The sequence below is a fragment of the Magnolia sinica genome, chromosome 10 (genome assembly GCF_029962835.1).
Source record: "Magnolia sinica isolate HGM2019 chromosome 10, MsV1, whole genome shotgun sequence".
Taxonomy (NCBI): Eukaryota; Viridiplantae; Streptophyta; class Magnoliopsida; order Magnoliales; family Magnoliaceae; genus Magnolia; species Magnolia sinica.
Window position 1 is genome coordinate 12954794 of NC_080582.1, and position 25361 is coordinate 12980154.

The 25361-nt window shown below is 36.6% G+C and overlaps 1 protein-coding gene and 1 long non-coding RNA gene across 3 annotated transcripts in view; both read right to left on the minus strand.

Moving 5' to 3' along the window:
• The window catches only part of LOC131258007 (F-box/FBD/LRR-repeat protein At1g13570-like), a 31816-nt gene extending 25686 nt beyond the window's left edge, over nucleotides 1-6130 (minus strand). The window contains exon 1 of the mRNA XM_058259031.1: nucleotides 6117-6130. The gene's annotated coding sequence lies outside the window, so the exon portion shown is untranslated. The remainder of the gene's footprint in view (nucleotides 1-6116) is intronic.
• A 14781-nt stretch (nucleotides 6131-20911) lies between these two features.
• Nucleotides 20912-23884, minus strand: LOC131258008 (uncharacterized). 2 transcript variants are annotated; one of them, XR_009177766.1, is made up of 3 exons: nucleotides 23771-23884; nucleotides 21143-23135; nucleotides 20912-21112 (listed from the first exon to the last, which is right to left on the minus strand). It is a non-coding gene; the product is annotated as an uncharacterized LOC131258008 (long non-coding RNA). The 2 variants fall into 2 exon arrangements; XR_009177765.1 differs by lacking the exon at nucleotides 23771-23884 and having other exon boundaries at nucleotides 21143-23764.
• Nucleotides 23885-25361: the final 1477 nt, after the last annotated feature.

The window sequence follows — 25361 nt, forward strand, 5'->3', positions numbered from 1 at the left end:
TGGAATTTTGATAATTGGTTTTGAAAATTTGGATGTAGAAGTTGTTTTTGGATTTGAAGATGGGAAATTTCATTTCTTAAGAAATAAATCTGGGTCACAATTAACAACTTCAGATATTAAACCATATTGAGGTGGTTTAATGAATTCAAAGAATAAATCTATTGAATTTATTTTTGTTTGGATTCCTTTACTGGTGGTAGTAAAGGGTTGTATTTTCAGAATGAAAGGAGTACCAAGAATGGCATCTTGTTGGAGGTTTTTGACAATAATAAAGTGAGTAGAATACACACTCTATTTTTGCAAATATGAACATTTGGTAATTTATATTCAATATGAGATTCTTGGCTATTAGCAGTATAGATTGTGTAATTTGTCTTTTCACAGTATTGAGTAGGAATTAATCCTTCTCTAAGACAATTTACATCTGCCCCTGTATCTATTAAGGCAATGACTTCTTTTTTGAAATTTAGATTTGTAATGGTAATAGAAGTATACCATTTTTGGAATTGATAAATTGTCAAGGAATTGACAATATTTGGATTAATATAATTTTCAATTTGACCATTAAGTTCTTCATTAGGAGAAAGAGATTGCAAGATTTCTACTTGCTTTTTGAGAGTAGAAACTTCTTTTTTAAGGATATTTACTTCCTTATAAAGATCTTGCAAATTAATTAGAGTGAGGGAAATGTTACGATGGTTTTGAAGGCGCTGATATACATCATGCATAGATGTATTGGCCACAATTTTTGGAAAGGCATTGATTTGTCTCTGGAAGTTTCTTTATTTACTTATGTTGTTAAAGCTTGATCAAGGGCTTGTTTAATATATTTTGTTTTTTCATCAGGGTCTTGGACTTGATTAATAAGTTCAAGAATCAATTGATCTTTGGTAGTGATAACCATGACTTTTAGTTTAGAAGAATTAGAAGAAGAATAATTCGAGTCTTCTTTAGAGAATTTGCATTTACATAGCTGATTCTCATCTTTGTCAGGAGAATCAGAGGGGAGATCAGCCGCAATTTTCCTGACGCGACACTTTGGAATATTCTTAAAGCATTTATTGGCATAATGACCAGGAAGGCCACATTTATAGCATTTGGAAGAAGAAGGATTTCTTATTTGTTTTGAATACTTGGGTTTTGGTTTTGAGAAGGTTTTTGAAAAATTATCCCTGTTTCTTCTCTTAATGTGTTTAGGAGGATAATTGACTTTGGATTTAAAATATTTTCGAGTAGAGGGAGAAACGATGGGATCATAACCGAATTGGTAATAAAACGTACCTAATTCTTTTCGGCCATTAGATTGTTCTCTCTTTAATTGCTTTTGGAGTTTCATTTCGGTACAAATTCCCAAACCGACTTGGCAAATTGTTTGAATTAATTCACCAAAAGTGTACCGGTTATAATTTAGTATACCGAAATTTAAGTCTTTTAGTTTGGCTTTTACCTTTTCTGAGAACAAAGGAGGAAGACTTAAGATAAATTTTTCTTTCCATATAACATCATTACAGGAAGTAATTTTGTATAATTTGGAGAGAAAAACATCTTTATACCAACGGAAATCAGTTAGGGTTTTACACCTAAGATTCATTAATTATTCCTTGATTTTCTCAGAAACATCATTTGTAGATCCTACAAAATGTTGGATGATATTGACAAGGAGACTAATGACTTGGTCATCAATTGGATTTTCTTTATCATCAAGGATTGGATTTCCTTGGGCATCCATTTTTACTGCAGAAAGAATCTCATCTGTTTGATTTTGAGAAAGAAAGGAATTCCACCATCCATATAATTGGAAAGTAAAGCCTTACGTAATAGGACTAGCGATATTGGCAATTGTATGATGGTATATTAAGCATGCATTTTGATAAATTAGCATTTGGTTGCAGAGTTGAAGAATTTAGTATTCAGTCATACCATCTAGATTCCATTCATAAAGATGGTTTCCATCGAAATGGAGTCTAGAGAATGTTTGTTGTTCTTCTATCTGAAGATCAACAGGAGTAGGCCTTTGGTAATATTGTTTCGTAGGTTTAACAATACTTTGAATTTGGGGAAGATTTCTTGCTTCGATAAATTGATTTTTTACTTGTTCAATGTCAGAATCTGTAAAAGAATCAGATCTTGAATAGCTTTTTTCATTTGCAGATTCAGAGGTAGAATCCAGCTGAATATTTTGGAGTTGATTGTTTATTTCAGAAGATTCTTGAAATTCTTGAGAAAGAACATTGACAGAAGGATTTTTTGCTTTCTCAAGTTCTTTGGCTAATTCAGATATAAAGTCTGAACGTGAATTTGGATTTGGAAATGCTGTCTTGGCAGCTTCTTTGGGCACAAAAAAAGCAGAAGTCTTTCTTTGCTCTATCGGATATGAAGATGATAATGATGATGAAGATGCTGGAGAGAATGGTATTTTATTCAAATTCATTTGTTCTCCAAGAGTATGAAGAAACGTATTAGTATAGTTGTTTTGTTCAACTATTGGAGCTAGATCTTTTGGAGTAACTGGTCTATCTGCAGGAAACTTTTCTCCTATTTTTATGGAAGATGCAATAGTACCAGGTATTTTAATTGATTGGAAAGGAGGAAAGGTTTGGTTTAGTTGATTCCCTGCTTGAGATTCCCATTTTCGTGTGAGATTTTGAAGCATAAGAATTTCCTTTGAGGTATTTGGAATATTTTCATTATTTAGTTTAAACCATGTAAAGAAAGGAATAGTTTCTTTCACTGTTTCCATGTGAAGATACCATTTTTCTTTAAGATCCTTTTTAACTAATTCAGGTATATTTTTAAAATACCATTTAGTTAAAGGATGTCTTTGGAAGTCTTGCTTTAGATATTCAGTATCTATAGCGAATAATTTTGGGAGGTTGGATTCAGCGGAAATGACATTTACACTTGGTATAAAATCACTTTCCGTAGGATTGTATTCATCCTCTTGGTAGCGAGGACTAAAAACATGAGTAGGGATAGTTTTTGAGATAGAATGTTTTTTTGGAGAAGAAGTATTTTGGGAAGAAGTACAAGGTTCTTTAGAATATTTGGAAAAGAGAATATCGATAGAACCATCATTATTCATTTGTATAATGTCTGGTTCAGTAGTTTATTTTGGAAGTTTTTCATGGGCATCTTCAATATGCCATTTAGCAATATTGATTTCATCACATTTGATTCTTTTGGAAACCACAATATTGCGGTTAAGATTTGCCATAAAAAGAGTAGTTAAACCTTTAACCCTGTCTTCATAGGCTGTCCCTGGAGCATTTGTTTTCATTAATTTATAATATATACGATATGTTATCGTAATATTTTCACTTCCTGATAGCATATTGAATCCTTGGGTATAAATTCCTAATCTTAGGAATCTTGATAAATGCTATCTGTTAAAGAGACAGCATAATTTGGGATGCATATAAAATATGCAGGTCCATCAGTAAGGGTTGCTTCAACCATTCCAATTAAAGAATCATTAAAGGTAAGGTGTCTTTTATCTCTTAAAGTCACCAAGCAAGAGGTCTGTAAACCCAATGAGTTAATGGTTTTACGGCAACTTGAACAACCCTAAATGAAGGTAATTGTATTTGGAAGAATTTTGGATTATTTCTCTAACAGAGAGTAAAGACAAATCTTCATTTTGGTGAGATATAGGAATTGTTTTTTCTACAGTTTTGATGATGAAGTCTGATTCAAGTGACTCATTATTTTGGAAATACCATTCAATATATATCTCATTTGTAAGAACTTGTGGTAAATTTCAATTTTGGAGTGATTGTTCGATATCTGAGTATCGAATTTCTTCAAGATTTTTAATAGACATCGTCTCAGCAAAGACTGTCTTGCCAATGCTAGTAGATTCTATTGTTTTGCTTGTTTTTGCAGATTCTGAGTCAAAATTACTTTGGGTAGAAAACCACCTGGTTGTTTTGGATTTTAAACTTTTGAAAGGGGTAATAGTATTTTGACTAATAGAAGTAGAACTATTAGATCTGTCTAGTTGTGTATATTTGACAGACCTTTCTGAAAGAGATTTTCTTCCTGATTCCATATTTTAACTTTTAATTAAAAGAGTGGCTTGTCAATAATAGAATTTCCTTAAACAGCCTTGCGCACAACTGGCTAACGACTAGAGGGTATTACAACAAGGAAGCCTCGAACCTCTTTTAACTGGAAACTAAATATGAAATGAGGGATAGATCTAGTCCAAAAAGATTTGTAAAATATACAACAAATAACAAATCAAATTATACTAGTAAATTCAACTTCAAACACAAATTTTCATATAAAAAATCAAAATACAACTGCTTATAAGATTGGCTCTGATACCACTTTTGCCAGGATCCTCTTGCCAGCATATATATATATATATGGGAAAAGGTACTATGTGCTCGACCTCACGAGTCTGTCCCATGAGGTCGAGCTGTGTGGGTCCCACCCTGATGCGTTTCGAACATCTACCCTATCAGTCAGATGCACCATTCCATCGTGGGCCTAGGTCTCAAAAATCAAGTCAATCTGTGACTTGTGTGGGCCACACCACATACAGAAGTGGAGAGGGGCCGTGCACTATTAAAACATTCATAACCATTTTTTGGGCCCCATTGAGATGCGGTTTGCAAATCCAGCCCATCCATTATGTGTGTCCCACTTGGATGAGGGTTCAGACCAAGTTTCAGACGCATGCAAATTTCAGGTGGGCCCCACCAAGGCTTTTATATGTTTTAACGGTGTCTTCACATGATTTTAGATGGTATGGCCCACTTGAGTTCCGTATACAGCTAATTTTTAAGATATCCCATAGTTTAAAGGGGACCCATCAAATGCACGATGTTGATGGTCGACACGCTTCACGGTGGGGCCCACACAACTCGCCTCACGGGAGCTTATGGTGAGGTTGAGCACATAGTACCTTTTCCCTATATATATATATATATACACACACACACACAAGGTGAAAATAGAAAAAATTAATTCAATTAATTATAATTTCTACAGGAATTGTGTTTTTTGGGGCTCTAATATCCTTCCATTTCCAAGTCTCATTGAAATCCGGTCAATGTGCCTGAGTCAACTCGACTTAGTGGAGTTTTAAACTATCAATCATAGAGACTTCCTCCAAGGGGAATGATAATTCAGGACTGTCCACCTATTGGGCATCATAGCTGTCCTCAGTTTGCCCTACATGGGCCATCCACAGTCGGGCCCATTCAGGTGGAGAGGCTTGATTCACCACCCCCAGCCCGAGTACGGTTAAAGAGACTCTATCAGGATAGGATATAACCAAATCTATCATACGATGCAGGCATGATGGTTGGATGGGCCTGATTTTTTGAGGGTCCAAATTTCGTGGTGGGGCAACCCTGATGAACAGCTTGGATAACATACACACACCCCTGTGGACCCCACCCTACAAGGGCTTGAAGAGAAAATTAGACGATCTTAACCATCTGATTTCACTGAACTGAATTTGGACCATCCCCATTTCCTTTGTACTTCTTCATTTGACGGTTCAGATCATCTGACAACTCTGAACTCTACGGAAATGCGCCATCCACAATGGGTCCCACAGGGGTATACTCACCCCATAATCCTCAATACGAAGGTCTGCATTCCATTGTTTAAAAACTCGATTCGACCGGAAATGAGTCGACTCGGATGAAAAACTCGGTTCTGCCGAGTTCTTCAGCAAGATTCAGTTGACTACTCGAATATCAGGAAAACTCGATCGAGTCGACTCGGAACGATTCGTACGAGTCTATCATCTCCTCCTTTTTCTTCGCCACCCAAACAACAACGATAGAAAAGAAAAAAAAAAAAGGAAAAAAAGGCTGCAAAGAGTGGGGCCCACCTGAAATAAAGCTCGGATCTCCAAACGTGTGTAACAGCAACACTGAGGTCTTCTTCTTCTTCTTCCTCTCTCTCTCTCTGCTGAAGCCGGACTCCCTTCTTTTATAAGAAAATGCAGGAAATAAGTGGGGCCCACCTGAAGTAAAGCTCAGAACTCCAAACGTGTGTCACAGCAACACTGAGGTTTTCTTCTTCCTCCCTCTTTCCGCTGGAGCCGGACTCCCATCCTTTATAAGAAAATGCAGGAAATGAAAAGGAGTGGGGCCCACCTAAAGTAAAGCTCGGATCCTTTGTAAATGCAGGAAATGAAAAGGAGTGGGGCCCACCTAAAGTAAAGCTCGGATCCTTTCTTTCTCTGTCTGCACGAGTCGGACTCGTTTTATAGGACGCGGATTCGATACTGACAGGTTGAGTAGCAAGACCCCCTACTGAAGTGACGTCATCAAGTTATGTGGACCCTACCATGATGTATGTGTTATATCCATGCCGTCCATCCATCTGGAGATATCATTTTAAGGCCTGAGCCAAAGAATTAGGCAGATCCAAAGCTTTAGTGGACCCCACCACAGAAAACAGCAGGAAGATTTATGACCACCGTTGAAACCTTCCTAAGGACCACCATGATTTATTTTCGAAATCCAACCTGTTCAAAAGTTAAAAAAGACATTAAAGAAGTGGAAACTCAATTATCAGCTTGATCGGAAACTTTTGTGGCATTTTGAAGATTTTAACGGTGGTGTCACTCTCCCCACTTTTTTATGTGGTGTGATCCACTGGAGTTTTGGATGTGACTCATTCTCTAGATCATACCATAAAATGATATATCAAGATGTATGGACGGCGTGGATACAAAAAATACATTACTTTGGGACCCACATAACTTAGCGACGTCACTTCAGTAGCAGTCTCGGTACTCAACCAGTCAGTAACCAATCCGCGCCCTTTTATAAGAAAGTGCATGCAGGAAATGGGAATCCTTTTTTATAAGAGAGCAGATTAGGTACCACCCAGGCCTCACCCAAGACGGTGCGGTTCTTACAGTGGGGCCCACTTTAACTTATGTATTCTATATCCACACCGTCCAAACGTTATGTAATATCATTTTAGAAGATGAGACAAAAAATGAAGGATATCCTATTCTCAGTGGACCACACCATAGGAAAAAGTAGTGATTGAATGTTTCACCATTATAAACTTCCTAGGTCCTACTATAATGTTCCATAATGTTTATTTTCCATCCAAACTATTAATAATGTCATGCAAACATATTTGAAGAGAAAAAATAATTATCAGCTTGATTCAAAACTTTGTGGCCTAGAAGAAGGTTTTAATGGCCAATCACCATTGTTTCTTATGATGTGGTCCACCTAATAATTGGATCTCTTCATGCCCTGAAATTATATGGAAAAACGGACGGACGGCATGGATATTGAATACATTCATCAAGGTGGGCCTCACAGTAAGTGCCGCACCGTCTTGGGTGAGGCCACTAGAGTTATTTGATACTGTGGAAAAGTGCCACGTTGGATACTTAGGAACGGAAGCGGATTGCGTAATGAGTAACTCACCACGCTTAGCGTACTGAGTAAACTTTGTGAGGTCCACCGTAATTTATATTTTTTATCCTCTCCGTCCATCCATTTTATCATATGATTTTAGGCTTAAATCCAAAAATGAGACATATCCAATGTTCAAATGGACCACACTATGGGAAACAGATGAATTGAACATCTATCGTTGAAAAATTCTTGGGGGCTACAGAAGTTTTGGATCAAGCTTATATTTGTGTTTTTCCTTCATCAAGGTCTGTATAATCTTATGAACAGGTTGGATGACAAATAGACATCACTATGGGGCCTAGAAAGGTTTCAACGGTGGAAATCATTATCCCCACTGTTTCCAGTGGTATGATCCACTTGATCTTTGAATATGCTTCAATTTTTGGATCAACCCCTTAAATTATATGGGAAAATGGATGGACGGCGTGGATAGACCACTACATTCAAGGTGGGCCCAACTGAGTTTACTCAGTACGATAAGAGCGTACTGAGTAACTCAGTACCCAATCCGATTTCCTTAGGAACCAAGCACTTGTAGGACGGTGGCTCTTCAGGGCCCACCTTCATGTATGGCTACAGGGCCCAGTAGAGTAATTTGATATTGGGGAAAAGTGCCACGTTTGATACTTAGGAACCAAGCAATTGTAGGACGGTGGCTCTACAGGGCCCACCTTAATGTTTGGGTTTTCTCCACACCATTCATCCATTTTTCCATATCATTTTAGGGCATGACTCTAAAAAATGAGATAGACCCAATATTAGGTGGACCACACAGTTGGGATTGAACACCCACCATTAAAAACTTCTTGGGAGTCACAGAAGTTTTGAATTAAACTGATATTTGTGTTTTTACTTGATCCAAGACCATACGACCTTATGAACGGACTGGATGGCAAATATAAATCACGGTGGCTACGGAGAAAGTTTCCATGGTGGGTGTCATTGTCAGTGGTGTCATTTGAGTTTTGCATCTACTTCATTTTTTGAATTATATCCTGAAATGATCTTGGAAAAATGAATAGATGGTGTGGATAAAATACATACTTCATGGTGGGCCCCATAGAGCTCATGCCTGGATGAATTATCATCCAAGGCGGGTAGTGCGCAACCGGCCTCAACATATTCGCTAACTTGATACAATATTACTAGATTGGTTGGATATATAATCCTATTCCCTGATTTGTGAATTCATTTTTATTGAATAAGCCAATTGATATTTTCATTCTAGTGGTCCAATGAATGTCCACCAATTGAATATTCAAATAAACAAGCATAATTTTTAGTTTATAATAGTTTCAAACTGATTACATGATTTAGATGATTCAGTTTAAATTAATTTTACGAAATTTATGCAATTTGCATGTAAGTTTTATGTGCATGCATATCATCATCACACTCCGCCAAAGTATTAAAAATTTTCACCTTTTCAAATCATACTTCAGCCGCACTCTCATAAACTGGCTGCACCATCTTGGTTGGCTGCTTGAGATGAGGAGTTATTGTGCAAATTTACAGTAAGTATTGCTTTTCAAGGGACCTACGGTACTGCCTCGGCTTGTATCTTTATTTTATGGATCTTTAATCCAAGTGCACCAACACTTACTTTCGTGGGAGTGCTACCATATAGTATTGTTTTTCAAATCATTATTTATTGGGATGTTTGGGCACTATCCTTTTCTTAGACCCAAATGTTTATAACCACTTTTTTCAGATTTTTATGCATTCGTATCATTTTTTTAATTACTCTTTGAAAAATTCTTTAGCAAAAACTCTCACCTTAGAAAAATGGATTCTTCTTTTTCTTTTTATTATGTTAAACTAAGGTTGTTTGGGAGGAAAATGAGAAGAAATTAGATTTAAAAAAATATAAAATATTTCATCTTGTTTTTCTTTTTAAATATTTTGCATAAATGAGTCTTTTATCAAAAAATAAATAGAAAGAAAGAAAACGGATTAAAATAACCCCCTCAAATTTTAGAAGATAGATTCTTCTTATTTCTATAAAAATTTTGTTTAGATTTGTTTGCTTGAGAAAAAAACCAATATAAGAAAATGAGGGATTAAAGACTCTACTTTTAAAAGACAGCTTATTTTTCTTTCTTTAAAAGATTAGGCTTATATTGGTCTTTTGCTGAGAACTAAACTTTAGACTACATTTTAAAAAGTTAAACGGTATCCAAATGAGATGATTTTAAAGTTATATATATTTAAAAGTTCGTCTAATTATCTTTCTAATGAGCCTAAGATTGTCTTGATCCAACTTGCAACGAGAGAGTAATGAGAATCTTAGCGAGACCATGTGACGCATTATTCAAACTATGACAACTATTTTTGACTCACTTCCACTTCTAAAAGGTTAAATGGTTTTCAAATGAACTGATTCTAAAATTATTTGAATGTTCATTGAATTAATTATTTTTTCAATGAGAATATGCATTAACAATAATGTTTGGTTGGTGTTTTAAAACACCGTTGTAGGTGGGAGTGAATATCTAACTCGGTGGTTCTATTAGTTATAAGTTACACATATTATCAACCCAATCAGCGCAGTTAATAATAAACAACCAATCAAGCATTTCCTAAATACTCTTGTTAAATGTACTTTTGAGATTATGAAATGATGCATGCACCTTACAATCTAACATCCCCTCACACGCGACTTCAACGCCTATTTCATAAATGTCAACCTCCCTCATCATGCGATCACAATGCCCAAGATGCCACAATCTAAACTAATGCGATGAATATTCATGTTAGCCGAGATTATTAAGTTTATATAATTCATCTAGCATATTAGCGAAGCTAGGATACCGACATCATATCACGAGTTCTTATTTGAATCACGTGGCTCGTTACTGCATGTAGCGACTCCTTACTTGTATCTCTTGATCCAACTTTAGGTATCACCCATTTATCTCACAAATCAAAAATTTCAAAAGTGTGGCATGATACCCAAAGGTATGAGGATTAACCCGGTATGAGTCGTCACCTAAACACTGAGTATGATCAGGAAATTTCTGGAATGAACTAGGTAGTGAGATTTCTTGTGCAATGTTAAGTGTTTGGATTAGCTAAGTTCATAGTATGACTTATTCGCAACTAGTGAAAATAGTGATTCGATTATAATCATTATAAACCGTTGATTCCTAGGCTAAAAGGATAATTAGGTCAGTTTGATTTTTAATTAAGATCTGACTCCTAGTTGTCTCAGCTTTGAGTAGATCTTTATTTATTTGTGTTTATCTTGATTAGTCAGTGGTAGATCGGATAGATTTGGGCCCATGTGAACAAATCACGAGGCTAAACTTGATGTTTAAGTGATCATGGCGCATTTGTTGACTTTTTATAGTTGATTAATTAAATTTGTGCAGTTCTTTATTGGTACCACTCGCATATAAGTTAACATCGAGTGTTAATGGTCAATAAGTGACAATATAAGTTAATTATAATGAAAATTTTTAAGGTCGTTTTTTTGAAAATTCATAACAGCGAAAATCCAAACCGTTATAAATGAACTGATTTTAAAATTATTTGAATGTTCATTGAATTAATTATCTTTATAATGAGAAGAAGTCCGACCTGTAATGAGCGAGTTATATATAACCGTTTTTGTTGGACTGTATGATACATTGTGCAAATAGATATCGTTGTTTTGTTTAAATTATAATATGAATTTAAGCCCACTTTTAAAAGGTCAAATAGTTTCTAAATGAGTTGATTCTAAAGCCATTTAAATGCTCGTCAAATTATCTTTCCAATAAGTATATCTCCCCAATTCGACATATAATAAGGGATTTATGACTGTTTTTGTAAGACCACACAATGCATTGTTCAAACTCAAATAACTATTTTGTCTAAATTACAGTATGGATTCTAGGTTCACTTTTAAAATGTCAAACGGAATCCAAATGAGGTGATTCTAAATCCATTTGAAAATACTTTGAATTATCTTTCTAAATAAGTACAACATCATCTTGATCTGACATGTAACGAGGGAGTTATGATTGTTTCTGTGTGACCATGTGATGCATTATTCAAACCGCAATTGTTAATTTATCCAAATTATAATATGGACTTTGGGCTCACTTTTGTAAGGTTCATTAGGAAAAAAATAATATATTTCCAAAGAAATTTGAAAGTTCATTAAATTATATTTCTAACAAGCACAAATTCACCCCTATTTGACTTGTAATGAGAGAGTTATGACTGTTTTCGTGAGACCGCACCATGTTGGAAAAATAGTGACCAAGATTTTTCTCAATTGCGATTTGGTTTTTGTGAATGTGATTTGGAGTACACATTGTGATCACAAAAAATAGTGTTATCCAAATGCGATCACAAAAATCTCAATCATTGTTTTTACAACATGTAGTACCACAAAAATCGTCATAACTCCCTCGTTACAAGTCGGATGGGAGTGATATTGTGCTTGTTGGAAAGATAATTTGATGAAATTTCTAATAACTTTAGAATCAACTCATTTGGAGATAACTTGTCCTATCAAAAGTTGGCCTAAAATTCATATTTTAATTTGGTCAAAACAACGATCGTGGTTTACATAATGCATTGTGCAGTCCCACAAAAACAGTCATAACTCCCTTGTTAACGATAGAATTTGGGTATTTTATAATAATTTGAAATATAATTCAATGAATTTTTAAATGGTTTTATAATCAACTCATTTAGAAACCATTTGACCTTCTAAAAGTGAACCTGAAATCTTAATCGTGATTTGGACTATCCAAATTGTGGTTTGGACTATCATCACGCAATCCCATGAAAATGGTCATACATCACTTATTATAGGTTAGATCAATGTGATCTTGTATACTCATTGGAAAGATAATTCTATTTCTATGAATTTCAAATGACTTTAGAATCATCTTATTTAGAGAACATTTGACCTTTTAAAAGTGGTACCAAGATACAAATCACGATTTGAGGAATGCATCATATGGTCTCACGAAAATGCTTATAACTTTTTCATTATAAGTTATAATTGAAGCAATCTTGGGCTTAGATGCCAATTCGAATTTTTTTTTTTTTTTTTTAATGGCTTTAAAATTGTTTCATTTGGACAACATTTACCATTTCAAAGTGGGCCCAAAGTTTAACTATTGGCAAAAGACTAATCTAAATATAATCTTTTGAAAAAAGAGAAGAACCCATCTTTTGTCAAATTATATTTCACACGAGCTTAAGATCACCACGATCAGACTTGTAATAAGAGAGTCATGATTGTTTTCATGAGATTTATTTAAGCATAATCTTTGTAAAAAAAAGAAGAACGCATCTTCTAAAAAGTGAATTTTTTAAATCTATTTTCTTTCCTTTTATGTGTTTATTGGGCAAAGGCCTATCTAAGCAAACTCTTTAAAAAAGGAAGAAAAAGTATAACCCATATTTTAATGTGGAATATTTATAATTTTTTTCCATCAAAATTTCTCTTATTTTCTTCCATAACAAGCATAGTTCAACATAGTAGTTAAAAAGAAAAACCCATTTTCCAAGGCGGGAGTTTCTGCTAGAGAATAATAATAAAAGAAAATATAAGTGCATAAAAAACTGAAAAATGTAATTATGTGCACTTTCGCATGAGAAAAAGGCAAATAGTGCCCTCTAATGTAGAAAATTAAAGGAGGGGTATATTAAAACAAAAATTAAATGAGGCTGCGGCTGGTGGGGACGTAGATTGCCGGCCACGGGAAGCTAGGCGGGGTCACCTTGATATTTGTGAGAAATCTACTCAATCCATCTTCTTCTTCTTCTTCTTTTTCTTTTTTTCCGGATCATTTGAGGACCTGGCTCAAAAATGAGGCATATCCAAAAGTCAAGTGGGCTGCATGATGGTAAAAAGAAAGTATTGTACACTATGACGTTTATATGTCATCCATAGTGTTCATAGGGTCATTCATACTGGAATGAACTAGAAATACAAAAATATTAGCCTAATCCAAAACTTCTGTGGTCTCACTAATGTTTCCACGGTAAATACCTCACTGTTTTCTGTCATGCGACCCACTTGAGTTTGGGATCTGCCTCATGTTTGGGCACATGTCCTAACTTGATCCGTAAATGGACGGAATGGATTTCTAACAAACACCACGGTGGGCCCCACCTAATTTTCCTGTCGCAATCTGCGTCCGGCTGGTAAGGAAATGATGAAAGAGAGGGGGCTACTTCTCATCCCAATTTGTAAAATTTTTTTTTCAACATTTGTGAATAAACTTACCTACAGAAACATCTGTAAGGCTCACCGTGATCTTTTCCTGACATCCACGCCATCCATCATATCTGCCCCATCACGTTCTTGGAGCGGAAAAAATCAACCCAATCTAAAACCCAGGCAAACCATGCCCTGTAAACTCATTCATAAAACCAATCAAATCACTTTACATGGCCCACCTAAGTTTTGAAATGACCTAAAATAGGAGTACATTTATCCTTATGGGGCTCATCTTATATGAATGGATCGGATGGCATAAACGAAACACAGGAACCTCATACACAGTCTGAAAATACTGAGCATGGGTGTCCCCATCACAACTATTTCCTGCGATGTGTGGCCCACCCATGGCTGAATATGAAGGGCTGCGAATTGTAAACGGAGTGGATATGGACCCACAAATGACAGTTCGCCAAACACAATTTATAATAGGATATTCTACAATTTAGTGGAGGAGCCGGCCTGGAAAGGAAGACCAAACCTACGTAGACCTCGTGTCATGCTAAGGTTTGCTAACTGTTCATTCGTCCATCTCATACAAAAATTTATCATTATTTTTGAACTTTTCAAGCATTCATACAAAATTGATTGTGCTCGATTCGATCTTTGTTTTATCGTTTGAGGTAGAACTGTAGATGATCTGATCGAGTCAAAACCTTTAACTATAAAAATTCATGCATTTTTATCACACCATAAGCAATAACAGCAATGGCCATGAAAACATCTTTCTCCCTCTCTCTTCTGCTTATATTGGCAGCCTTTCTTTCTTCCAGTGCAGTTGCAACATCCTCCTTGGGAGTAGTAGAGGCTCTAATGAAATGGAAAGACAGCCTCCTGCAATCACAATCTCTCCATTCATGGTTGCTTCCTTCTACTAATGCCAGCACCATTACAATCTCACCATGCAAATGGATTGGGATCTCATGCAACAGCCTCGGAAGCGTGACAGAGATAAGCTTACCCAATGCTGGCTTGCAAAGTAAGCTAGATAAATTGAGCTTCCCCTCATTTCCAAACCTCCTCCATCTTAATCTAGTGGCAACATCCTCACTGGAAACATCCCAGCTCATATCAGCTCTCTTTCAAAACTTTCCTCCCTTGATCTCTCCATGAATTCTCTCTCTGGCATTTTCCCTCTTTCACTGGCTAACCTCACAAACATTTCATCAAATGAAATAATAGGTGAACTAGTTCCAGGTTTCTTCACCAACTGGACCAAACTCATCTCCTTTCAGTTCCATAACAATCAACTCACTGGGAAAATTCCATCTCAAATCGGCCTGCTTAAACATCTCCAGATCCCACGCCTTACAATTAGGGAATCTCAAGAATTTGGTTAAGCTGGCGCTGTACAGTAACAATCTAACTGGTCCAATCCCTCCTGCTTTAGGTAATTTGAGAAACCTTACACTTTTGTACTTCCATATCAATCAAATTTCAATTCAATTCCTACACAAGTTGGGAATCTCAAGAATTTGGTTGAGTTGTCGTCGTTGTGGAATAACAATCTGATTGGTTCAATCCCTCCTGCTTTAGGTAATTTGAGAAACCTTACACTTTTGTACCTCTACAGCAATCAAATTTCTGGTTCAATTCCTCCAGAAGTTGGGAATTTAATGAATCTAAACATGCTTGATCTGTCCAATAACCTTCTAACTGGTTCTATTCCTTCCACTTTAGGAAACTTGACCATGCTCACCTTTTTGCAGCAAGTCATAAATAAGATTTCTGGGGCAATTCCTGCACAATTAGGGAATCTGAAGAATTTGGTTGAGTTGGCCTTGTGCGAAAACATTCTGACTAGTCCAATCCCTCCTGCGTTTGGTAATTTAAAAATCCTTACACTTTTGCAACTCTGCAGCAATCAAATTTCTAGTTCAATTCCTCCAAATGTTGGGAATTTAATGAATCTCAATGAGCTTGATCTATCCAATAACCTTCTAACAGGTTCTATCCACTACAAGAAAACTGGCCTTTACAAGCATTCAAAACCGCTGGCAAAGCTAACCTGGGACTGCATTAGTTCTGGTGCATGCCAGTGACCTTGGTAGATGCTGAGAGGAAAAATAACAAGTTGTAAAATAAGAAATATCACCACTTTTGTGGTATTCATCACTAAAGAAAAAGGGAAAAATAACCTGGAACTGCATTATGAGGATTCTGTTTATGACCTTTGCCACGTCCACAATATTCATACATTAGACATGAGATAATTAATGATGCACAGATTTGTGAAATTACCTCGGTGATTTTGGATATTCAAAACTCCTAAGTGGTGATGTTAGTAGTGTTTATCAAGAATGGTAATCAGAGAAATTTAGAAATATGACAAACCAGAACAAAAATTATCCTTCCATAGGAAGTTAGCTGAAGGTATTGCAAATACAACACTTCTGACTATTCCTTGAAGAACTAATGAATCAAGTCATCAAAAAAGCAAATAACCATGACATTATGCTCCTTACAGTTTCATGAGACAACAAAAAAGAAAAGAAAAGTCAAGAGAGTGCCAAATTCTCAACCCTTATTTTCGATTATGAACTCATGAAGGGCTATCTGTTTAAACTACTTTGGGAAAAGAAAAAGAAAAATATGAAGTAGCCAGTGGAACATTGGGAAATAGTGAAAGCCTGAACTGAAGTGAGAGATACGGCTGAACGACCCCTAGTGCAAGCCTACAAACGGGCAAAACCATTTATCCACCAAACAGGAGAAACCTTACATTTTCACCTTTAATTGGCTGAATAAGCAACAAGAAGGAGAAAAAAAGGCTTCTCAGACGCATAAGATGTATATGCATTGATATGGTTGTAGTATAGTAGTAGAATTTATTTTGATTGTGATTTTCTATATTCATAGCCCTTGAGAGAGTGGAATGGGAGAACAGGAATCATGTAGCCGACCCAATTAGATACGATAAGGCTTAGATGAGGATGATGATGAAACAAACACTTAGTGTTCCTACTAAATGAATACTCGATATTTTCAAATTTGGGATTATCAATGATAGGCACATCCTGAGAGAACAATCTTCTTCTTTTGATAGGAATTCAAAATACTACTAATAATCTTTCAGATAAAATTTAAAAAAAAAAAAAAAATCTATAAGAAATATGATCTCTATTATGTAAATGCATGAATTTCAAATAGATTTTGGCCAAATAAGCCCAACCAAATCAGTTCACTGATGGAAGGGTCAGCATTATCCACCGAGGAGACTTTTTGGTCTATCGACTGAGGGAAACACGCTAACTATATAGACAAGTAAAAGAACCACAGATCATTATCAATGAAATGAATTCACAAACTGCATAAGTAGAAACACCTATGTTTGGGACTGCCCCAACTTCCATACTTCAAGAAAGCATGAACCATTTTTTGCTGCATAAGTAGAAACACCTATGTTTGGGACCCACGTATATTGTCACGATCTAAAAAGAATTCATTTGAAAAGATTAGCCTCATTTACTTTCAGTAAATGCATGAGCAGAACGTAATTTTGATGGAATGATTGGAGACATACTTTTAGTAAAAGAGTCATACGCTGCCAGAGTATCAAATAACTCCCTACATACGTAATGCGGGTCTCTTAACAGTATACACAGGTATTCAATAATGACAAGTGGGGCCCATAGCACAGTAATATGTAACCATTTATCTATTGATTACCATCATTACAATTACCAAAAATCAATTATCAGCCTTATCATGGTCATGTCAATAGTTATACACGCTACATCAGGCAGTTAAAATCGAAGATACAAGCACAAATTTATGAATGGGCCATTCAATGGAATGATTATAAGCATAAAGACCTACATACAAATAGAAGATACAAGCACAAATTTATGAATGGGCCATTCAATGGAATGATTATAAGCATAAAGACCTACATAAAAAATTTTCCACAAACGCCAATATGAATAGTCATATACAAACTGTAGAATCCATAAATATTAGTAGCTGCAGTGGTAAAAATTTAACTATGATCTTAAGCCAAAACATTTCATTGGAATTTTATGTGAAAAGAAATATAGAATCTTGTTGAAGATAAAGAAGCCCCTGGGTGATTCCCAAAACTATGTTGAATCGCTTTCCCATGTTAATGCACCATGCCCATAAAGGTCGAGGGTGTGAACAACCTAACTTATCCATTAGTCTTGATCTTTTATCAGTTGAAAGCAAAACCACATTGAAAGCAAGTCCAATACTAATTCCAAGCATGAGCATCGATTGGAAAAGCAACACCAAGTCCTCTGACATAACTGTTCAAACAGAGGATAGGACCTGAGCACTTGCATTAGACAGCTAAATAAATATCTCCAGCCTGAAATTTGGATTGAAACATCTGCCATCTATTTTTTATGGTCTTGAGAAAGCAAGGAAAATCATCTGTATAATGCAAAAAAATAATAATAAAAAAATAAAATAAAAAATAAAAAATGATTTCGGCTACAAAAACTGACTGGAAGTAGCATCAGACAAGGAAAATTTTCAGGTAGAGATTGAATCCAGGAAGTGAACATTATGAAAAGAAAAGGAAAAAAAAAACATCATTGCATACAAAGTACAAAGAAGTCTGTTCTACATTCCATGTTAATCAATCATCTTGTGATAAAGGAAAAAGTCCTAATTTAACAAAAGCACTAGCATTAGAACTCTGTTCTAATTGTAGTACAAGGACTACAAAACATTCTAAAATCATCAAACTATCCAATCGTGAGACTTCCATGTACAGCTCTATGGCTTCTAGATGCCATGAATTAATGTGTAGTCTCAAAATTCTAGATGCGCATGCATGTAATGAAAGAACAACCAAGGGTCATATTCATCATACAAGTGTGGCCTACCTAACAAGTGGACCAACCTCATTTTCGAGAAGGGCTGCATGATGGGGCTATTGCAATACATTCTCAATTGAATATAATTTTCTTTTGTAGTTCTGAACATGCCTTTGTTTATTCTTTTTTTGTAAACGAGGACATTTGGTATTGAGTTTCTCACCTAAATATCGATATTTGTATCTAAACCTGTTTGCTCTAAAACCTTACATTCCATTTATCTGCTTGTGAATCAATGGAAAGCTTGTTAAGATTTCTTTGTTTGTGCAGCTATTGACCATTGTATCTACTATCGATGACTTGAATTATCCAGAGAAGATGGAAACATATTATATAGTTAATGCTCCATATATATTTTCAGCGTGTTGGAAGGTGAGTATCCATGCTTTTCCTTGAATCGGATTTTCTGGTTTATATATATATATATATATATTGAATTTCTGGTTATATTTTAGGTCATGTTTGGATAAACTTTGTCTCAGGAAAGAAAAAAGCTGTAGAATCAGCCACATTGTGATGTTTCCATTCATTTGCTGAATTTTAATCCAAGTGAAAATTCAGCAACTCAGGAAATGGCACTCTTTTCATGCTTTTCCAGATTTCTTCCTTGAAAGTGAAGAGATGCAAACCATCATTTTCAATTTTTGGAAAAAAGAAGTAAAAATTCCACATAGTAGCCTTCACCTAAAAGCTATTTTAGAGTTTCCTTAGGAGACATACCGTCCACATGCTCATTATCCACTGGTCTTAAAACTAATTTTTTTTTGTTAATTCACTAAAAAAAATATATTTTTTCCTTTTCTTTTCAACAATGCATAGCCTGTCTTGCATGCTAATGGGGATGTTACTTAACTCTTGGCAGGTTGTGAAGCCCCTTTTGCAAGAGAGGACGAGGAGGAAAGTGCAGGTGCTGCACTGTTGCGGGAGAGATGAGTTGTTGAAGGTAGATAGTCTTTTTGCTTATTTTTCATGAAGGTATATGATAGCTATAAGACCAGCCATGCCTGATGACACAGAATGTTGGGCAGATAAGGACAGCATGTCCATAGGATGAGTGTAGCTGAAACGAGGGTGCTGAGATGGATGAGTGACAAGACGGGGATAGAGTTTAATATGTATATACTATGCATGTGTGTTTTGCTTCCATCCTTTTACAATATTGCATCTTTCATCATGCTTGAGTGACATTCATTTGATACAACCATGCTGGGGGATCTCGGAGAGCTAAAATGTGATTTTGTGCATGCTAGTTGGATTGAATCTAGTTGTTTATATTGTGAGAAAGGATATGAATCTTAGCAACTTTGTTTTTTTTTTCTTAGAAATCAGGAACTCTGTCCTTGTACATGCAGCAGCACATATAGGAGATCCACTGTTCATCTCTTGCATTGTGCAGTAGATGGATGTATCTCAAAGATGATACCCATCAGACTTGGTTGACTTCTTTTTAGCCACCCACTTGGAATCCTCAAAAATTATGCCAAGTCACAATCCTAACCTCTTATTCATAGACATTTGATTGTGGAAATAGGACTGCTGGATATTTTGATTCTAAATCGTCCAATAAATGTCCACCAATCTAATAGTCACATAATCAAATAAGCTTAATTTTTTTTATTCAAGATACATCTACACTTGATACTATAATTTGAACGGTTTAATGTAACTACTTGTATGCCATGTATGTAGTTTATTAATTTCTAAGTGCCTGCTCATCATCCATCACACTCTGCGAGAGTCATAAGCTTTTCTTTAAAACATTGATAGAGTGGATGGTTCAAATCAGGGTCTGTAATCCTCTTGGATTACAATTTCAGAGGATTATAAATAGAATACTGTAAGTTAAGTGCCTATTCCTAGAGCATGATAAACGTGTGTTACAGTGAGGGAAAAGGCAATAGATCAATCTAGCAACAACTTTCATACAAGTAGCAGACATAGGCATCTTGAGATTAGGGCCCACTGTAATCTTTATTTGCCATCCAACCTATTGATTAGGTCAAACAGACCTGGACGAAGGGATCCAAAACTTTTCTAGCCCATATCAGCATCTTCATGCAAATGGACCTCTGATACATGACTGTCTTCTCTTAGACAACACCTCTACACTAATACACAATTAGGGAATTGACACTACAAATCCCTAATTAGGGATTCGAAACTCAAAAAATCCCAATACACAAATCATTGCACAATGTTACTTGAAGGATTAAAAAATGCTAAAAAATGGCCAAATTGATATGAATAGATAAGAGGGAGGGAGAGGGAGAGCGCGCGAGAGGGAGAGGGCCAGAGACGGAGAAGGAGAGGCAGAGAGAGGGAGAGTGCGCGAGAGGGATAGGGAGCGGCAGAGAGAGGGAGGGAGAGGGAGAGCAAGCGGCAGAGAGAGGGAGAGAGAGAGAGAGAGAGTCGTGCTAGGTTAGGGTTTTTTTTTTGCCTTTTCTTTTTATATATACGGACCCTGCCGGCAGCCGTTAAAACTGGCCGCTGGCAAAGGGTTGGCCCATCGGTCGGCTAAGGCCCTTTTTCTTGTTGTGATCCCTTCCACTTTAGGGAATTTGACTAACCTTGTAACTTTCTCCCTCGGTTACAATCAATTATCTGGTTCCTTGCCTCAAGAAATGACAAACATGATAAATCTTTCAGAACTCTTCTTGGGTGGCAACAACTTCTCTGGCTACCTCAGTTCTGCAATGGTGGATCTCTTGAAGCATTCACAGCATTTGACAACCATTTCATTGGTGAGATCCTGAAAAGCCTCAAAATTGCACTAGATTAATTAGAGTGCGGCTTGAAGGAAACCCGCTCACTGCATATGTATCAGAAGCCTTCAGTGTATACCCTCATCTGACATTCATAGATGTTAGCAACAACAGGTTGTTTGGTGAACTCTCACCGAACCGGGGAGAATGCCAAAATTTGACAATGCTAAAATTCTTTGGGAACATGATCACCGGTAGAATTCCTCCCGAGATTGGGTAGTTGACACAACTAGGAGTACTTGGTCTTTCTTCAAACCATCTGGTGGGAGAGATTCCAAAGGAACTGGGGAGGCTGACTTCTTTATTCAACTTAAGTTTAAATGATAACCAGCTTTCTGGTCAGGTACCACAAGAAATTGAAAAACTATCCAATTTAGAGGTTTTTGACTTGTTAATGAATCACCTAAGTGGTCCTATACCACCTCAATTATGGGATTGCTCCAAACTCTGGTATCTAAAATTGGGCGAAAATGATTTAGATGGAAGCATTCCATTCCAAATTGGCAATATGATACAATTACAGGTTGCATTAGACCTTAGCCATTACTCGCTAAATGGAGAGATATCACCACAACTTAGGAAGTTGCAAATGCTGGAAATGTTAAACCTCTCCTACAACATGTTGTCTGGCTCAATTCGGAAATCTTTTGAAGGGATGATCAGCTTGCAATCCATAGATTTTTCATACAATGATTTAGGAGGCCCTATTCCTAGCAGCAAAACCTTTCAGAAGGCTCTTGCGGAGGCATTCATAGAAAACAAGGGCTTATGTGGTGAAGCACAAGGTTTGAAACCCTGTAATGGCCCTTCAACAAGCTATGGTGATGCAAGGGAAGGACACCAAGTTGTCATCTTCATTATTCTTCCTTTATTGGTGGCCTTATTTCTTTTATTTGTAGTCGTTGGCATTTCTTCCATTTGTTACCAAAGAAGAAGAAATCTGGAGCAATTGGTTCTTGAAAGGAGCAGTGGAAATCCATTTTCAATATGGAATTATGATAGGATTCTTGTGTTTGAAGACATCGTGGAAGCAACAGAGGGTTTTGACGATATATACTGCATCGGAATTGGAGGGTATGAGAAAGTTTATAAAGCAAATCTCCAAAGGGGCCAGGTTGTAGATGTGAAGAAACTTCACCCACTCGAAGGTGGGGATCAATCTGATCAAAAGAATTTTAGAAATGAGATATGAGTATTAACAGAAGTCAGTCAGCGCAACATTGTGAAGCTTTATGGATTTTGTTCCCATACTCGATGCTCATTTCTAGTCTACGAGTACATGGAAAGAGGAAGCTTGGCTAGCATCCTACGAAACGATGAAGGAGCTACACAGTTGGATTGGACTACAAGGGTGAAGGTTATTAACGGTGTGGCCCATGCTTTATCTTACATGCACCATGATTGCACCCCACCAATTGTCCATAGAGACCTATCGAGCAAAAATGTTTTGTTGAATTCGGAACTTGAGGCTAGTGTCTCTGATTTCGGCACTGCACGGTTGCTGATAGCTGATTCATCCAATTGGACTACATTTGCAGGAACTTACGGATACATTGCTCCAGGTTTGTTGCTAGGACATTCTCTATGCTTTAATAGCTTGATTAGCAATTACTCTTTATTTTTCTTATGTTTACGTATTTTTTGTTTGCAATTATATACTTTAAAGTTTGTGCATTAGTTACCATATTGTTGTTGCATGTGGCAATCTAAGGCAACAGAAATATGAGAAAAATTATATTTGAAAAATTTCCCCTTTCCCTGTAAGATTCCTTAATTAAATGGTTGTAAGAGACAGTGGCTGTATTATTCCGATCCCCACCTTTATTTTGGGTAAAAGTTATGAAGCATGTTGATGTTGAAATTTGGTCGATCCTTCCTCAACTCCTATTAGCCGGGGCACCTACGATTTATTGGAAAACAAGGGAAGACATTGGGGGCGACGGTTAAGGTCAGGGACCCTAATGATGAATGGTCCACATCTAGGGCAGGCCCTGCATGATGGACAATAACATTGAAGGTGGGTTCCACATAATGGACGGTCCACACCAAAGGTTAGCCCCTAATAATAAATGGCCCACATCCAAGGTGGGCCTTGCATAATGGATGACCTACATTCGAGGTGGGGCCCACGTAATAGACGATCCATATCAAAGGTGGCTCCATATGAAGGGGTAGTGGATATCAAAGGCGGCCCCACATGATGGGCAATAACATTAAAGGTGGGTCTCACATTATGGATGACCCACATAAAGTTGGGCCCCACCAAAGGTTGGCCCCTAATGATGAATGACCTACATCCAAGGCATGCCCGACATGATGGACAACCCACATCAAAGGTGGGCTCCACATGACAGGCAATGCATATTGAATGTGGGCCCATATGATAGACAATTTATTTTGATGGTGGGCCCCATAATGGATGGTCCACATCAAAGGTGCCAATGATGAATGGTCCACATCCAAGGTTGAACCGCATGGCCACAATGAAATTGCATGCGTTCTCTCAAAAACAAACAAAAAGAGAAATATACTAACTGCTTCCATTGAGGCCCTAGATGATCTTGGCTTGTGGTGAAGCTCTTCGAAATCCCAACAAATCTCTACAAATCCTCAATTGCTCATGAACTACCATTGCCTGAATCTTAATATGGTGGATGGTCCACATTGAAGGTAGGCTCCACATGATAACAGTTCACATTAAAGACACGGCCGAGGTGGGCCCAATATAATGAACAATCCACATCAAAGGTTGGGCCCACATGGATATCAAGGGTGGACCGACCAAATTAAAGGGATAAGTACTACTTATGTGATGTTGGAAACTAAACAAATTCTTTTACTTTTCAGCTTATAACTATATTATTTACCAAAAAGATGCAGTTTGGCTAGTGTCCCAAACACTAGCCAAAGGGTGTTGAAGCTTTATGGGCCCTACCATGATGTATAATGTTTTATCCACGTTGTCCATCCATTTTGTCAGCTCGTTTTAGGGCATGAGCTAAAAAATGAGGAAGATCCAAGTCTGTCCTCATTTGGCACCATAAATTTGGAATACTTGGATTGAAAATGTCCAAGATTTGGAATACATTGGATTCAAAATTCTCTTATTGTGTTTCGCACCTAGGATTCAAAAACCCCTATAATCCAAATGTAGCTATGCACTTAAATTATGTAATATACTTACACGAGTTTAAAATTAATTACTAAATCAACTTTAATATCCCTAATTATTATATGAATGTGATGTTTGACACAATGATTATAATAAGACCGTTGAAAAATATACTTTGCTGAAATGATGAAATTCCAAGCCTCAGATGGGCCATAAGCATAGGATTACAGCCAAATGACTAACCAATGATTTTTAACTGTTGATTTACATGGACAATATTTGGACTCCTTATATTATTCTATAGAAGTAATTTTTGTGATTCAATTGATAATATAATTGTTTTGGGATATCATCTATGGGCCACATGCACATGCACATGCACAATAGATTAGCAGCCTAGTGAAACATATGGTACACATGCGACTCTCCTCTATTAAAAACGAGCAAAGAAAAAAAACATTAGAGAAAAAAAAGAAGAAGATGATTGGAAATCAATGGGAACGCAAAATTCACCAAAGGTAAGAATTTGAAATCCCATGGATTTGGAATACCCTCTAATCCCCTACCAAACAACCTTTAGATTTGGAATCCCATTAAATCCCCCCAAATCTCTCGTGCCAAATGACCCCTTAGGTGGACCACAACATGGGGAACAATGGGGATTGAATGCTTACCAATGAAAACTTTATGAGGGCCGCGGAAGTTTTAGATGAAGTTGATATTTGTGTTTTCCCTTCTTTGAGGGCCCAAAAGTTTGTGATCAAGCTAATATTTGTGTTTACCCTTCATCCAGTTCTATGTAACCTTATCAAAAGGTTAGATAGCAAATAAAAATTACAGTGAGCCCAAAGAAGTTTTTAATGGTGGATTGTTTAATCAACACTATTTTCTTGTGTTGTGGTCCACCTGAGATTTGGATTTGCGTCATTTTTGGGCTCATACGCTAAAATGGTCTAAAAAAAATACATGGATGGAGTGGATAAAACACATACATCATGCTGGGGCCTATAGAGC